Consider the following 16484-nt stretch of genomic DNA (forward strand, 5'->3'; position numbering starts at 1 on the left):
CTACCTGGGGGTTGGGCCTAAGGGAGGTGTACACTGGGCAGACTCCTCAGCATTCATAGAACAGCCTGACTTGCTTGTTAATCTCACACCTTTCACAGGAGTTCGTTTCAGGATGGAGTCCTCCTGAGCTGCAGTTACCAATTCAGGGGGCCTCGTGAAAGGATGGAGAGGTCCTAGCTAGCTTCCTGACATCTCCAAGCACCTCCTGCTTTTTGGCACCTGCATTCTCAGAAACTCCAGACTCCTGGAGAATCTGTTGTTTTGAGGACTCTGGATGGGCCTTAGGGAAGTTGCAGGAGTGCTGAGGAGGGGATCCTACTGTTCTTTGTCTCCTCGGTACCACATGGCTCACTGGTCTGGAGTGATGAGCATACACTGCTGAGTGGGGTAAAGGCACCAGAATTTGCCTGATCCACTGAACTACTATGATCTGAGAGAGAATAAATGGCATTGACGTTCCTACCTGACAGTGTCATCTATTTAGATTTCCACAGAAGCTCTATTACTCTACTTAAGTACCATTATTATCTGTAATAGTATCCATTATTATACCAAGATAGTGAGGCCCAGAGAGTTTAGTTAACTTGGCCAAGGTCAACCAGCCAGGAAATAGTCGAGTTAGACCCACCTGTCATGCTCTGCCCTGGAGTTAGCTCTCTTGACCAGACCACTGACAGTATGTGCCTGGAAATGGTTCTCCTGGTCTAGTGACATCATTGGTGAGCCAGAGGGAAGTTAATGAACAAGCCTAAATTAACTGGATGCATTTGCTTCCTGGGGCTGCTGTCACTAAGTAGCACAAACTTGGTGGCTTACAACAAACAAAAATTGTTTCACAGTTCTAGAGGCCAGATGTCTCATGCTCCCCCTGTAACCAGTTGGGGAGACTCGTATCCTTGCCTCTTTGTAGCTCCTGGTGGGTGTTGATAGTTCATGGCTTTCCTTGGCTTGTAGATTGTTACTCCAAATCTGCCTCCACTGTCTCTAGGTGCTTGCTCTTCTGCATCTCTCTAAGACCACCAGTCTTACTGGATCCATCCTGCTCAGGTATAGCCTCATCTTAACTAATTATACCCGCAAGGCCCTATTTCCAAACAAGGTCACATTGAGGTACTAGATATTGGGACTTTAACATATTTTGGGGGTTGGGGATAGGGTATAATTCAACCTATAACATTCTGCTAGGGCTCTTTTGATTTCTTTAACCTTTAAAGATTTTAAGCCTTCATTTTAGCTGGAGAAGTGAGTACCTTGCCTGGTCACAGAACTAATACATGGTAGAAATAGATCTTGACTTCAAAGCCAGTGCTCGCTTGGCTCCCCTTGCTCACTGTGCAAATGCCAACAGCCATCAAGGGGGAGTATCATTAGAAAGTTAAGACAATAATGGCTGGTACTTTTTTATGTAGGGGCTTAGAGATTATAGAACACTTTCCTACTCAAAATAGAAAGGAAGAGAAAGGGTTGTGGTTGCATTCGCTTTCAAATTGAAGGCTACATCTTGAAAGATATATAGGAAGTCATGAAACCATAGAGGCAAAAAACATGTTTTTTCCCTGTAGACTATATTGCGCTATTTATCTGGTCAAAGGAAAACAGCTCTTTGTGGATGGAGGCTTGCTTTTGTCAGGCAGTGTGCTTCTTCCAGAGCAAGGGGCCAGCTGGTTTGACTGAAATAAGGCCTTCTGAAGGTAATCAGAAGGATTTCTTCCCAAGAGGTCTTTCATTCTTGTGAGATTTTATTTTCTTGTTCATTACGGTAAACGCAAGGCTCCCAGTATTATGCAAAAGTTTACCCCGAGGCTCGACTGTGTTACTAGGACACTGAAGATTCCAAAAAGAATATGTAATTGTTTCTGGCACAACGTAGCGGGAATGTCTATCTCTGAGTTGCATGATACCTGTTTTGCCTTCAGGCTTTTAATTGTCAGCTTTCCACAATCTGGCGGGCAGGGATGGGGGTGTGCTAATTAGATCAGGTGCTTGATCTGGAAGTCTGCACCAGCAATGACTAGGTAGTCGGCTTCGGAACTTTTGAGCACTCCCACTCTTTCTCCCTATGTGCCCAGGAATGTAATTATCTTGTCAGCCGAGAAGCTGCAGTGCACAGCTGAACGAGTGCTAGGCAGCAGTCACAGAGCGATAAGGGGAGACGGATGGGCCCACTGTGCGTGACTGTTCAGAGACAAACAAATGCACAGAGAACCACTGGAGGATGGAGGCAGAGAGAACAAAGGGCTGACACTGAGTATTTGTTCCTGAGGATACTTCAGACCTTCTCTTAATAAGATTAGCCTGCTTTTTGGAGGGATTGCGGATGCAAGTCCCAAAGCTTTGGAAAGCTTCTTTTAAAGCTAGAAGACACGTTGGGCTCAGTAGCTAGCAGCGTATGTGCTTTGCAGACCAAAAAGCAGGTAATAGAACTTGAAGGATGACTGGTAGGAACACAATGAAGGGACCAAAAAATAGAAAGCAAGTGTCTGGGCAAATGAGGACTGCTAAAGACCTAATGGCCTCTCTTCTCAAAGAGGGGGGTTGCGGTAGACCAGTAGCATCAGAAGCTTCTGAGAGATGCAAAATCTCATTGTTTTTTTCTAACTTTTTGGCCAAACTCCACACTGTTTTCCGTAGTGGCTGCACCAGCTTACATTCTCCCCAGCAGTGCGCAGGGGTCCTCTTCTCTCCATCTCCTCGCCAATACATATTTCTGGTCTTTTGATGATAGTTATTTCTAACAGGTGTGAGGTAATATCTTATTATTGTTTAGATTTGTATTTTCCTGATAATCTGCATTTCCTGATGTGGAGTATCTTATCATGTGCCTGCTGGCCATGTCTTCTTTGGAAATATATCTATTCAAGCCCCCTGTCCCTTTTAAAATCAGATTTTAAAAAAACCTATTGAACTGTATGAGTTTTTAAAATGTATTTCAGATATTAACCCTTTATCAGGAATATGGTTTGCAGATACTTTTCTTCAATTCTTTGGTTGCCTTTTCATTTTGCTGGTTTCCGTTGCTATGTAGACGCCTTTTTGTTGGATGCAGTCCCACTTGTTCACTTGTGCTTTTGCTGCCTTTGCTTTTGAAGTCAGCAAATGATTACTGCCAAGGCTGATGTCAAGAGTAGCTTACTACCTGCGTTTTCTTCTAGGAGTTTTACAGCTTTAGGTCTTCACATTCAAGTCTCTCATCCATCTTGAGTTAATTTTTGTTTTTAATAGAAGTTAGTGGTCTACTTTAATTCTTTCATATGTGGACATCCTGTTTTCCCAGAACCATTTATTGAAGAGACTGTCCTTTTCCCATTGTATACACTTGCCTCCTTCATCATAGATTGATTGACCACACATGCATTGAGTTATTTCTACAATATGACCTAGCAATTCCACGTATGGGTATTTATCCAAAGAAAATAAAAACACTAATTTGAAAAGATACATGCACCTAATGTTCACTGCAGCATTATTACAACAGGTAAGATACGGAAGCAACCTAAGTGCCCATCAATGGATGAATGGATAAAGAAGATGCTGTATACATATACAATGGAATATTACTCAGCAATTAAAAAAAAGAATCTTGCCATTTGCTACATGAATGGATTGTGAGGGCATTTTGCTAAGTTAAACAAGTCAGAAAAAGATAAATACCATATGATTTCATTTACAAATATGGAATCTAAAACAAACACATAAGTCAAATCAAAACAAAAGAGCCAGAGTCATAGATTCAGAGAACAGACTGGTGGTTGCCAGAGGAAGAGGGAGGGATATGGGTGAAATAGATAAAGGAGTCAAAAGTTAAAAACATTCAGTTTTAAAATAAATAAGTCATGGGATGTAAGATATGGTGTGGTAACTATTGTTATTAATACTATATGGCATATTTGGGGTTTTCCTGGTGGCTCAGATGGTAAAGTATCCTCCTGCACTGTGGGAGACCTGGGTTAGATCCCTGGGTTGGGAGGATTCCCCTGGAGAAGGAAACAGCTACCCACTTGAGTATTCTGGCCTGGAGAATTCCATGGACTGTATAGTTAATGGGGTTGCATAGAGTTGGACATGATTGAACGACTTTCATTTCATGTTGCATATTTGAATGTTGCGAGGAGAATAAATCTTAAAAGTTCCCGTCGTGGGAGTGGAGTTGGGAGAACAGATACATGTATATGTAGGCTAAGTCCATTAGCTGTTCATCTAAAACTATCACAACATTGTTAATTGGCTATCAGTTCAGTTCAGTCACTCAGTCATGTCTGACTCTTTGCGACCCCATGAACTGCAGCATGCCAGGTTTCCCTGTCCATCACCAACTCCCAGAGTTTACTCAAACTCATGTCCATTGAGTCGGTGATGCCATCCAACCACCTCATCCTCTGTCGTCCCCTTCTCCTCCTGCCTTCAATCTTTCCCAGCAGCAGGGTCTTTTCAAATGAGTCAGTTCTTCATATCAGGTGGCCAAAGGATTGGAGCTTCAGCCTCAACATTAGTACTTCCAGTGAATATTCAGGACTGATCTCCTTTAGGGTGGACTGGTTGGATCTCCTTGCAGTCCAAGGGACTCTCAAGAGTCTTCTCCAACACCACAGTTCAAAAGCATCAATTCTTTGGCACTCAGATTCCTTTATAGTTCAACTCTCACATCCATACATGACCACTGGAAAAACCATAGCTTTGACTAGACAGACCTTTGTTGACAAAGTAATGTCTCTGCTTTTTAATATGCTGTCTAGGTTGGTCATAACTTTCCTTCCAAGGAGAAAGTATCTTTTAATTTCATGGCTGCAATCAGCGTCTGCAGTGATTTTGGAGCCAAAAAATATAAAGTCAGCCACTGTTTCCCCATCTATTTGCCATGAAATGATGGGACCAGATGCCATGGTCTTAGTTTTCTGAATGCTGAGCTTTAAGCCAACTTTTTCACTCTCCTCTTTCACCTTCATCAAGAGGCTCTTTAGTTCTTCTTTGCTCTCTGCCATAAGGGTGGTGTCATCCACATATCTGAGGGTATTGATATTTCTCCCGGCAATCTTGATTTCAGCTTGAGTTTCCCCCAGCCCAGCGTTTCTCATGATGTATTCTGCATATAAGTTAAATAAGCAGGGTGACAATATACAGCCTTGACATACTCCTTTTTCCTATTTGGAACCGGTCTGTTATTTCATGTTGAGTTCTAACTTCTGCTTCCTGCTCTGCATACAGATTTCTCAAGAGGCAGGTCAGGTGGTCTGGTATTCCCATCTCTTTCAGAATTTTCCACAGTTTGTGATCCACATAGTCAAAGGCTTTGGCATAGTCAATAAAGCAGAAGTAGATGTTTTTCTGGAACTCTCTTGCTTTTTCGATGACCCAACGGATGTTGGCAATTTGATTTCTGGTTCCCCTGCCTTTTCTAAATCCATTTTGAACATCTGGAAGTTCATGGTTCACGTACTGTTGAAGCCTGGCTTGGAGAATTTTGAGCATTACTTTATTAGAGTGTGAGATGAGTGCAATTGTGTGGTAGTTTCAGCATTCTTTGGCATTGCCTTTCTTTGGGATTGGAATGAAAATTGACCTTTTCTAGTCCTGTGACCACCCTGAGTTTTCCAAATTTGCTGGCATATTGACTGCAGTACTTTCACAGCATCATCTTTTAGGATTTGAAATAACTCAACTGGAATTCCATCACCTCCACTAGCTTTGTTCGTAGTGATGCTTCCTAAGGCCCACTTAACTTCACATTCCAGGATGTCTGGCTCTAGGTGAGTGATCACACCAACGTGATTATCTGGGTCGTGAAGTTCTTATTTGTATAATTCTTCTGTGTATTCTTGCCACCTCGTCTTAATATCTTCTGCTTCTGTTAAGTCCCTACCATTTCTGTCCTTTATTGAGCCCATCCTTGAATGAAATGTTCCCTTGGTATCTCTATTTTCTTGAAGAGATCTCTAATCTTTCCCATTCTATCATTTTCCTCTATTTCTTTGCACTGATTAGTGAGGAAGGCTTTCTTATCTCTCATTGCTATTCTTTAGAACTCTGTATTCAAATGGGTATATTTTTCCTTTTCTCCTTTGCTTTTGGCTTCTCTTCTTTTCACAGCTATTTGTAAGGCCTCCTCAGACAGCCATTTTGCTTTTTTGTGTTTCTTTTTCTTGGGGATGGTCTTGATCCCTGTCTCCTGTACAATGTCACGAGCCTTTGTTAATAGTTCATCAGGCACTCTATCAGATCTAACCCCTTGAATCTATTTCTCACTTCCACTGTATAATCGTAAGGGATTTGATTTAGGTCATACCTTAATGGTCTAGTGGTTTTCCCTACTTTCTTCAATTTCAGTCTGAATTTGGCAATAAGGAGTTCATGATCTGAGCCACAGTCAGCTCCTGGTCCTGTTTTTGCTGACGGTATAGAGCTTCCCCATCTTTGGCTGCAAAGAATATAATCAATCTGATTTCAGTGTTGACCATCTGGTGATGTCCATGTGTAGAGTCTTCTCTTGTGCTTTTGGAAAGGGGTGTTTGCTATGACCAGTGCGTTCTCTTTGCAAAACTCTATTAGCCTTTGCATTGCTTCATTCTGTACTCCAAGGTAAAATTTGCCTGTTACTCCAGGTGTTCTTGACTTCCTACTTTTGCATTCCAGTCCCCTATAATAAAAAGGACATCTATTTTGGATGTTAGTTTTAAAAGGTCTTGTAGGTCTTCATAGAACCATTCAACTTCAGCTTCTTCAGCATTACTGGTTGGGGTATAGAGTTGGAGTACTCTGATACTGAATGGTTTGCCTTGGAAACAAACAGAGATCTGTTGTTTTTGACAGAATTGGCTATATCCCAATACAAAATAAAAAGTTTAAAAAACAAAAAAGTTTCCATCATGAGAAAAAAGAACTGGTAAGTATGTATGGTGACAGGCGTTAACTACACTTATTGTGGTGAACCCTGTGGGCAGTGTATACAAATACTGACTTATGTCACACATCTGAAACTAATATAATGTTTTATGTCAGTTATACGCCAATTTTTTTTAAAGGAAAAAAAAGAATGCAAAATCTTAGGTCCCAGCCCAGACTTCCTAAATAAATTCTATAACAGACTCTCTGGGTGACTGGAGATACCAAGGGAGACTTTTAAAAATATTGATGCTTGGGTCTCCCTAGACACTGATTTAATTGGATCACAGTGTGGCCCAGACCTTGGTTTTTTGAGAAAGTTTTTAGGCGATTCTAATGAGAGCTAAAGTTTAAGAATGCCTGGTATAGAATGGCCTGTCCACATCATTCTTGTTGTCAGGAGGAGGTTTCCAGGAAGAACTTTGGCAATTTGGAAAATAAAGGTGCCATGATTTTAAAACTGTACACACGTAATCCATATGGGATCCTCAGTCTATCATACACCTGTGACATCTGTTTTCTGCTCAACAACAAAAGTGGTGTTTTCAAATGCCTCCTACCCATGGAATAACACTATGCTTAGTTTCCTTGGCTTTCAAGACTGAGGAGTTTGGTTTTAGCCTCCTTTCCCACTCCATTCCCTTCTACCCCAGCTCACAACAGTTTGTGAGCTTGTATACACAACCCTTCAGGTTTCTGCTTTATTTGTAATCATTTCTTGAAAGGGATATTCCCTGAAGATCCTATACAAGTAAGGTTCCACACTCTCCTCTTCCATTATTCCCCAATGCTGTACACGATTCTCCATTTTTCTTTTAGTAATTCTTCCAAAACTTTTAGTATGTGGCCCAGATATTGCATGGAACATACTAAAACATAAAAAATTATTTGTTAAATTTATTTGAAATTCAAATTTGATTGGCCATCCTATATTTTTATGTGTGAAATCTGGCAACCCAGGAGAAAAAGTATGCCAACCCCTGAATTAGTAAATAAAATGCGTCCAAACTGGTCAAGCTCAACAAAATTTTCTGTTTACATTTTGAAGATTCAAGTCTATAAGGGCAACAAAATACTGAACTATGTTGTAACAAATAGTGGCCACTTTGTAGCATAGTTTGGGCTCTTTCAGATAATTAGCTGTAATGTTAAAAATATATAATACTATCAAACTTTTCTTATGCTTGGGAGCTGTCAGTTTAATTTGTCCCTTGTGCCTTAAAGTCCTCTATAATTGTGTAAAAGGCTGTGTCATGAGAGTACACATAGGCACAATTAAAATCTGCACGGTGATGCAAGCCAGGGTGAGCTTCCTTTCAGCATAACTATAGTTTGGGCCAGCCCCACCGACACAGGGGCTTCTCTGGTGGCTCAGTAGTGAAGAACGCACCTGCAGCGCAGGAGATGCAGAAGACATGGGTTTGATCTCTGGGTCGGGAAAATGCCCTGAAGAAGGACATGGCAACTCACTCCAGTATTCTTGCCTGGCAAATTCCATGGACAGAGGAGCCTGGCGGTCTACAGTCCATAGAGTCACAAAGAGTTGGACACATCTGACTGAGCACATAAAGCACAGACAGAGTGGCCACCTGCAGCTATAGAAAAGCTTACAGGAGATAGACAGGCAACTGAGTCCCTGCATGCTGTGGGCCTTCCAGGAAATGGAAGGGTAGTCACACGGCTAAGGGTAGGCACTTGGCAGTCTGGAGATAAGCCTATGAAGAAATTGAGTTTATTCACAGATGTCCTCATCAATAGGGCACTTTCAGGGATAAGACAACAGGTACTAGAAATAATTTGCTGTTCCTATTAAAGATGTTGCATGAATGTTCAATGAAGTAACAGAGTATCATTTGAATTCAAAGTAGAAGAAGGGGACAGAGGATGAGATGGTTAGACAGCATCACAGACTCAATGGACATGAGTTTGCGCAAACTCTGGGAAATGGTGAAGGACAGGAAAGCCTGGCATGCTGTAGTCCATGAGGTCACAAAGAGTCAGACATGACTTAGCAACTGAACAACAGCAATAATCATTTGAATATATAAAAACATAATCTGTATGTAAAAGTGTAGTAACCGTGGATCTCCTGGGGCTGCTAGGAGTGGGGAGCAAGTTTGTTTTTATTTGAAAACATACACCCTTTAAATCTGGCAGTCACTGATTCAGAATCTTGTAGAATTACCTTGATTTCATCTAATGTTATTCTTATTAATAAAAGCAGTTCTTTGACATATAACTAAGTGCAACCTAATTTTTATGCCTTTATAAGACTGTAAATATATAAATGCCTTCTAAAAATTTGAACATAATATATACAGTCTTATGCCAATTATGTTAAAGCATGTAAATGTATGTAAAGACAAAAGAGAGGACTTATTCTAAAATGTCAAGAATGGTTAGCTGTGTCTGAGTGGTGAGTTTATGGGTGATCTTTACTTTCTTCATTTTGCTTTTCTCTATCCCCTTTTTTTAAAAAATAACATATTAATTTTCTCATTAAAAAAACCCAGTAATTTAATGTGTGTCTTTTTCTTTTTTCTGTTTCTTTTCCCCCTACACTCCACATTGTTAGGCCTTCCCTGGTGGCTTAGATAGTAAAGAATCTGCCTGCAATGCAGGAGACCCAAGTTCTATCCTTGGGTTAGGAAGATCCCCTGGGGAAGGCAATGGCAACCTGCTCCAGTATTCTTGCCCGGAGAATCCCATGGACAGAGGAGCCTGGTGGGCTATAATCCATGGGGTCACAAAGAGTCAGACATGACTGAGCAACGAACAGTTCTACTTCCCATGTTGTTGCCAGGAGAGTAGCTGATAAACCACTTGGAAAACAACTTGGATACACCCAGGAGGGTTGAGGATGCCCCTCCCCTGTGACCCAGGGGCTTCACTTTCAGAGGTTCATCCTCAACAGAGAACATGCCCGCAAGGGTGTCTGTGGCTGCCACAAGTGTAACACTGTAAAGCTGCAGGACTAGAAATGATCTGAAACCCTCAGTTGCAAATGAACATATGGCAGTAAATACACGTAGTGGAATATGTAAAGCGGGTAGAACAGAATAAACAAGAGCCTCCAGTGTCTCCATGGATAAGCCTCAAAAAGTAACACTGAGCATCACAATGTAAATGTACTTAATGCCATAGAACTATATACTCAATCCATAAAAAGGTAAATTTTATGTTGTGTATATTTTACCATAATTTAAAAAAACCCCAAAACATAACACTGAATCAAAAGGCAAACTGTAGAAATAATATATACAGGATGAAATTTAACTTGTGAGTCCAAACTATGTAATTAGTTATGGGCAGACATATGTTTTTAATAGTACTCAAAATAAACATGGGAACGATAAACACTAAGTTTAGGATACTGGCGACTTCTATGGAAGGAAAGAGGGAGGTGGCATCAGAGTTAGTAATTACACAGCAGGCAACTGGGTGTGGAAAGTTTTGTGTGTGTATGCTCAGTGGCCCAGTCTTGTCTGATTCTTCGTGACCCCATGGACTATAGCCCACCGCTATATCCCATGGACAGAGGATTTCCCAGGCAAGAATACTGGAGTGGGTTGCTGTTTCCTCCTTCAGGGGATCTTCCTGACCCAGGGATCAAACCTGCATCTCCTGTGTCTCCTACACTGGCAGGCAGATTCTTTACCACCGTGTAACCTGGGAAGCCCCCTGGAGTGTTTTATTTCTGTAAGATATCTGAAGCAAATATAGTGGCAAAATGTCAAGATTGAAGAAGGCTGGCCAGTAGGTATGTGGGTGTTCATTGTGTTACTCTGTGTTTCCATATACTTGAAGGGTATCATCATAACAGACCTACAACCTGTGTCAGACCATGTGTCCGCTTTTCCCCATCCAGCCAGGACCTTGATAGTGGTCACCTTAGAGACTAGGTGCTTCTGGTGGGGTGGCCAATGGCATAAACTCTCTAGCTGTGGGATCCATTCTTATTGCTCAGAGTTTGAATAACACACAAGGCAGAATCCAAATGTGTGTCTCTTTTCAAGTCCACACATTTTCAGATTGCTCTATTTGTCTGAGTTAACAGCAACAGTAAGTAAAGTCCAGTGTTCACTGGCCTTGAAGATCTCTGCCGTTTGCAGGAAATGCTCTGCTGTCTTCTTGTGCTCTGTGCTCTTACAGTTCAGTGACTTTCAAAGTTGTTTACTTTGTGAAACAGCTGCTCCTCTCCTGGCCTGATAGCTAGGAATGGGTGTGCTCTTTCACTGCAAAAACCCAGGTTCAATTGTGACTTACCTCAGTGGTTGGGGCTGACTCAGAGTCTCTGGGTTCAAATCCTGGCTCTCACATGCAACTTGCTTTTGGATTATTTTGGGTGCTATAGCAGTAAAAAGGGATTTCCCAGGTAGCTCAGATGGTAAAGAATCCGCCTGTAATTCAGGAGACCCTGGTTTGATTCCTGGGTTGGAAGTTCCCCTGAAGAAGGGATAGGCTACCCACTCTAGTATTCTTGGATTTCCCTGGTGCCTCAGGCAGTAAAGAATCTGCCTGCAATTTGGGAGACCTGGGTTTGATCCCTGGATTGGGAAGATACCCTGGAGGAGGGATGGCAACCCACTTCCATATTCTTGCTTGGAGAATCACCATGGACAGAGGAACATGGTGGGCTACAGTCCACGGGGTTGCAAAGAGTCAGATGTGACTGAGTGACAAAGCACAGCACACAGAACATAGCAGTAAAAAGGAGATTAAATAATAAAGTGAGTTAAAATACTTAACCACAGCAGACACCTAATGAGCCCTCAGCAAACCTTCTCATTTATTCTCATGGTCATGGTTACTGATCCTCTCTGGTCCTCAGTTCCAATGGTACCCTTAGCATCAAAGGTAGTTTTATGATTGCCAATGAATTTGCTGTCCCTCCTAACAAAAATGGTGACTAGGAAAGAGTTAAAAACATTGACTGAGGTGAAACTCTGCCCCCTCAGAAAAACTCTCCCTTGGGGGTCTCTAAAATGTTGTGTTCTTTAGGTCAGTCATTGGCTGATGAGTTTGTTAATGCTCTATGGGGCTTTTTGAGGCAGGCATTGTGTCTTCTTCTTTCTAGTCACCAACCCTGGCCTGGCTCCTGGATGTTTGATGAATGAATGAATGACTTTGGTCAATAGCATGTTGGTTCTCTTAATGTTAGACATTCTGGGTATTGCATACTTTTGGTATATTTAGATCGTGTATTGATGAAATCCCATATTTCTACATGGATGAGCCTAAAAGGGCATCTAATTAAGACCTTGGTTTTCAAACTGTATCTTTTTTTCTGTGTGGGTTTTTTTTTTTTTCTGGATTATGAGTCTTTGAGTTCTTCAGAAGAAAATTACTCTATGTAATCTAGGGGGTAACTACTGATGATTTTTCATGTTTCTGTCTTACTAATTAATCTGGAAAATACTTCTATCCAATTTACCCTGATAATCCAAGGACATGAGTTTTTATTTCCAAATATTCCCTCCCTGAGGGGGTGTTAATTAATGAGGAAAGTGTGGGCAACTGGCTCTCCTTTGTCTTTATTCCCAGGTACCTTCAAACAGTGGCTAGTGGTGCTAGTGATGAAGAACCCAATTGCCAATGCAAGAGACCTGGGTTAGATCTCTGGATCGGGAAGATCCCCTGGAGGAGGGCATGGTAACCCACTCCAGTATTCTTGCCCGGAGAATCCCATGGACAGAGGAACTGGGAAGGCTATAGTCCCCAGGGTCATAAAGAGTCAGACACAACTGAAGCAACTGAGCATGCACACACCATTGAACAAAGAGAAATCAAGATCCTTTTCTACTACCCTTGAATTAAGAGCAATTTATCAACTCATAATCCAGAAAGTTATCTTTTTAATTCCTAGATGATTATATTTTTACTAAAAGCATAAACTTGGAATACCCCATTACAGGATGGGGTTGATAAAGAACGATGTTTTAGACCATTCACTGAAATTAGCCATGTTACAACTAGCTGTACTTTATCTGTGTGTAAATCATTGGAATTTGTGGGGATCCTCCCACCTCCAGGTGCAGAGTCATTGACTGCCAAAGCTGGAGGTCATCTGGTCCAGTCTTTTTATTTAATTAAAAACTGAGGCTAGTGATATAGGGATTTTCATTGGAGTAAATTCGTTTTGATCTTTTTCAGCAGAGGATATTATAAAACCAAACGATAATAGAACAGGCTAACAAATGGCAAAGGGTCCGATTTTTGTTTTATCTCCCTCCCTAATTTCTCTGCCTCCTTTCAACTCCCTTACTGCGGTGAAACACTCAAAAGATGGGGAAAAAGAAGAAAGAAAGAGTAAAATTAAAACTGGGTTTTTGGTTCCTGAAAAACTGAAGCTTGTATATATTTCAAAAGCCATACTTCTGAAATAGCAGGCTCATAGCATACTGTAGCACCTTTCATGCTTATTTTTAGATTAATGACTATCAAGTGGTTAATCATTCAGGGGGTTTCCTTTCACAGACTAGTAAGAAAGCTGAGGGGATGGGGGTAGGGCTTCCCAGGTGGTACTAATGGTAAAGAACCCACCCACAAATGCAAGAGATATAAGAGACTCAAGTTCAATTCCTGGGTCAGGAAGATCCCCTGGAGAAGAAAATGGCAACCAATCCACTATTCTTGCCCGGAAAATCTCATGGACAGAGGAGCCTGGTGGGCTACAGTCCGTGGAATTACAAAGAATCAGACACGACTGAAGTGACTTAGCACACAGGCAAGAAGGCTCTGGAGCTTATTCTACAAGGTGATCTCAAGACTGACAGCAGAGTGTTCCTCCCCCTTTCTGGTACCATCTGGATCCAAAGTGGAAGGATGGAGAAAGAATAGCCAGAGCTGCAGATGACCACAGTGATGGGTCAGGCACTCCCACCTGCTCTTGTACATGGGTTCCCTTGACTTTGACAGACATTTATCACACAAAACTCCAGGTCCCTATTTAGAAATTTTGACCCTATCTGAGATAAGATGAAGTGCTTGCGTTGCAGTTTTTTTAGAAAAGAAATTCATTCAACAAATATTTACTGAGAATCTACTTTGTATTGAGAATTGGCCTAAACAGAAAGATGATTCTGCTCTTTACAGAGTTAATTATAGAAGGCTTTTTTACCTGCCGAGGGAAGGGCCTTTTGGTGGTAAAACAACCTGTTTGGGTCCCTGTCCTCGTGCTTTAGACACATCATGTGAGCTTAGTCATTCAGTCGTGTCCAACTCTTTGCCATCCCATGGACTGTAGCCTGCCAGGCTCCTCTGTCCATGGAATTCTCCACACAAGAATACTAGAGTGGGTTGCCATTTCCTTCTCCAGGGGATCTTCCTGACCCAGGGATCAAACCGACATCTCCTGCATTGCAGGTGGATTGCTTACTGCTGAGCCATTGGGAAGGCCCTTTAAACACATCACTCTGTCCTAATAACCACAAGGACATCAATTAGTGGCCTCAGATATAAACTGGAAGTGTCTTTTACCAATACATCTTGTTTACTTTCTAAGTGCTTTTTCAACATTACATCATATATACCAGGTCATATAGTTATATATAATAACAATTAGCACCATAAAACTCATCTTCTCCAGCCAGAGGTAGATGTTTTGAAAGATGATAGGACATTTTAAAGTCTTGCAAATAATTCCACGTGATTAATAACAGGATCTGACAATGTAGTCAAAAATGCTAATTTAATTGCTTTTCTCTCAGTATCTCATTAGGAAGGAAAGACTAGTCAAATTAGGTAGTTGGAGTTTAGTAGCCTGATGCTAAATTGATGTAAATTAATAGTAAATATTTGAAAACAACAGAGGAGACAAAAAAAATTTTTTTTAAAGCTTGAGTAATTGAATCCTGATTCAAAATGGTACTTAGCAGTAGAATGTAATATACTACCTACTGCTCAGTCTATTATCTATCATTATCTTTTGAACCCTGTAATTGGACAAACAGGAAACTTCATAATAATAAGTTTGTTGAAAATCATCTGTTTGCTGGAGTCTGGGTGCACACTGCAGTCATACTGATCTGAAGACAAAACTGCTTACTTTAGCCTTCCCACTGTTTGTTCATCACTGTTCCCACAAAGTACAGTGGCACTACACACCTGGGCAGTCCAAAGCATCTTACGTAAATCATCAAAAAAATAGTCATTTTTCCCACTGCATTCCATGAATAGGCAACACAAATCTTTATTTTCTGCAAGACGGGTGCCATTGAACTTGACCCAGCACCTTCCTGGGGTATGTGTGCACACAGCTATGCTGAACACAGAACAAGGCAAACAGATTGCCTCCTGGAATTTTCATTAGATCCAACCACTTAGCTCTTTTATTTATCCTATCTCTGGTTTTATTTTTCCATGATTCTTTGGTAGTTATGTTGCCTCTATCACAGCTATCCAAACATCAGGTCACACAGGGCTCCTGCACATATAGGGCTCCTTCTAAGAGATTTAAATGGAAAGGCAACCCAAGTCATTATTGGTCTATTTTCAGTATTCATTATCAATAAAACAAGAGATCAGCATTTTCATGCTGTGTGAAGCCTTCAGGGAAGTGCAGGGTTGCTGTCATTATCTTTAGATCAGGCTGCAGCCTACCACCTGAAGAGGAAATGATGAGTCCATCAAATAAAAATAAAATAATGAAAGGGTTAGAGTCACAAAATGGGCTGCTGACTGTCCCCTGCATGGCTCCCTGAAAATGTCCCTCTGAATTTAGTGGAGCCTAGATGGTAAAAACCACAGATCACAATGGAACATAAATTCACCTCGTAATGAGATTAGTAGGCAGGCGAAATAAATGTCCTGCTGTTACATTAGAGGCAGGCTCTAATCTGGTGTTTTCCTTGGAAACGATAATTTCCTTTGCAACAGGGGAATGGTGGATTCAGCCTGTTTAAATCCGACAGATTCTGTTTTGCCACCGTTATTTTTCATCTTGCTGTGTCTTTTTAATGGCAATCTTGAGGAGGCATTTAAATGAGTTGTGAGTCTTAAAGACTATTACCAAAGTGAGTTATGGGGGTCTGTGCTCATGATTATCAATCGTGTTTCCCAGATCCCCCTTTTAAGAACACAGTGCAACTCCCCCTCCTCTTTCTAAACAGAAGCTCAACTTTGGAAAAGGTGTGGTGCCCCCAGAGTCCTCTCACTGTAGCTTTAGGAATCAAAGGTAGAATAGACTCACTATTGTATTTGGAGTTTAAGAAAAAAAAAACTTTTACCGCAACTCTACTACTTAAAACCACTGGAAACAAGTATCACATACTAAAAAGCCTTAAGAAAATGCCCAGATCAGGTGAACCCACATAGTCTTCGAGTAGAACAAAGCCCTCGAGTATGTAGCTTGATTGCAAGGGACTTCCTTGATTTTCAGCAGAAGGCAATCTCACCTGGTGTACAATGCCCTCCTCTCATTAAAAATGCAAGATAGGATCTCCTCGTGGATCCTTTCTACAGAAACTGGTGGAAGTTGGCTGCATCGTCCTTAGCAGTGAGTGGCATTTAATCAAAGCCTCTGTGAAGCAATCTCAGCATTTCCTGAGCTCTATGAAGTCATCAAACAAGTTAAGAGGTCCTTTCAAAGGAATGGGAGATCAGACTTT

General features: G+C 41.3%; 1 protein-coding gene across 4 annotated transcripts in view; it reads right to left on the reverse strand.

Moving 5' to 3' along the window:
- ITGB6 (integrin subunit beta 6) overlaps positions 1–16484 on the reverse strand; it is a 144153-nt gene that overhangs the window by 43983 nt on the left and 83686 nt on the right. The window lies entirely within an intron of this gene.

This window comes from Moschus berezovskii, chromosome 2 (genome assembly GCF_049115385.1).
Source record: "Moschus berezovskii isolate FMDL1 chromosome 2, NW_MosBer_1.0, whole genome shotgun sequence".
Classification (NCBI taxonomy): Eukaryota; Metazoa; Chordata; class Mammalia; order Artiodactyla; family Moschidae; genus Moschus; species Moschus berezovskii.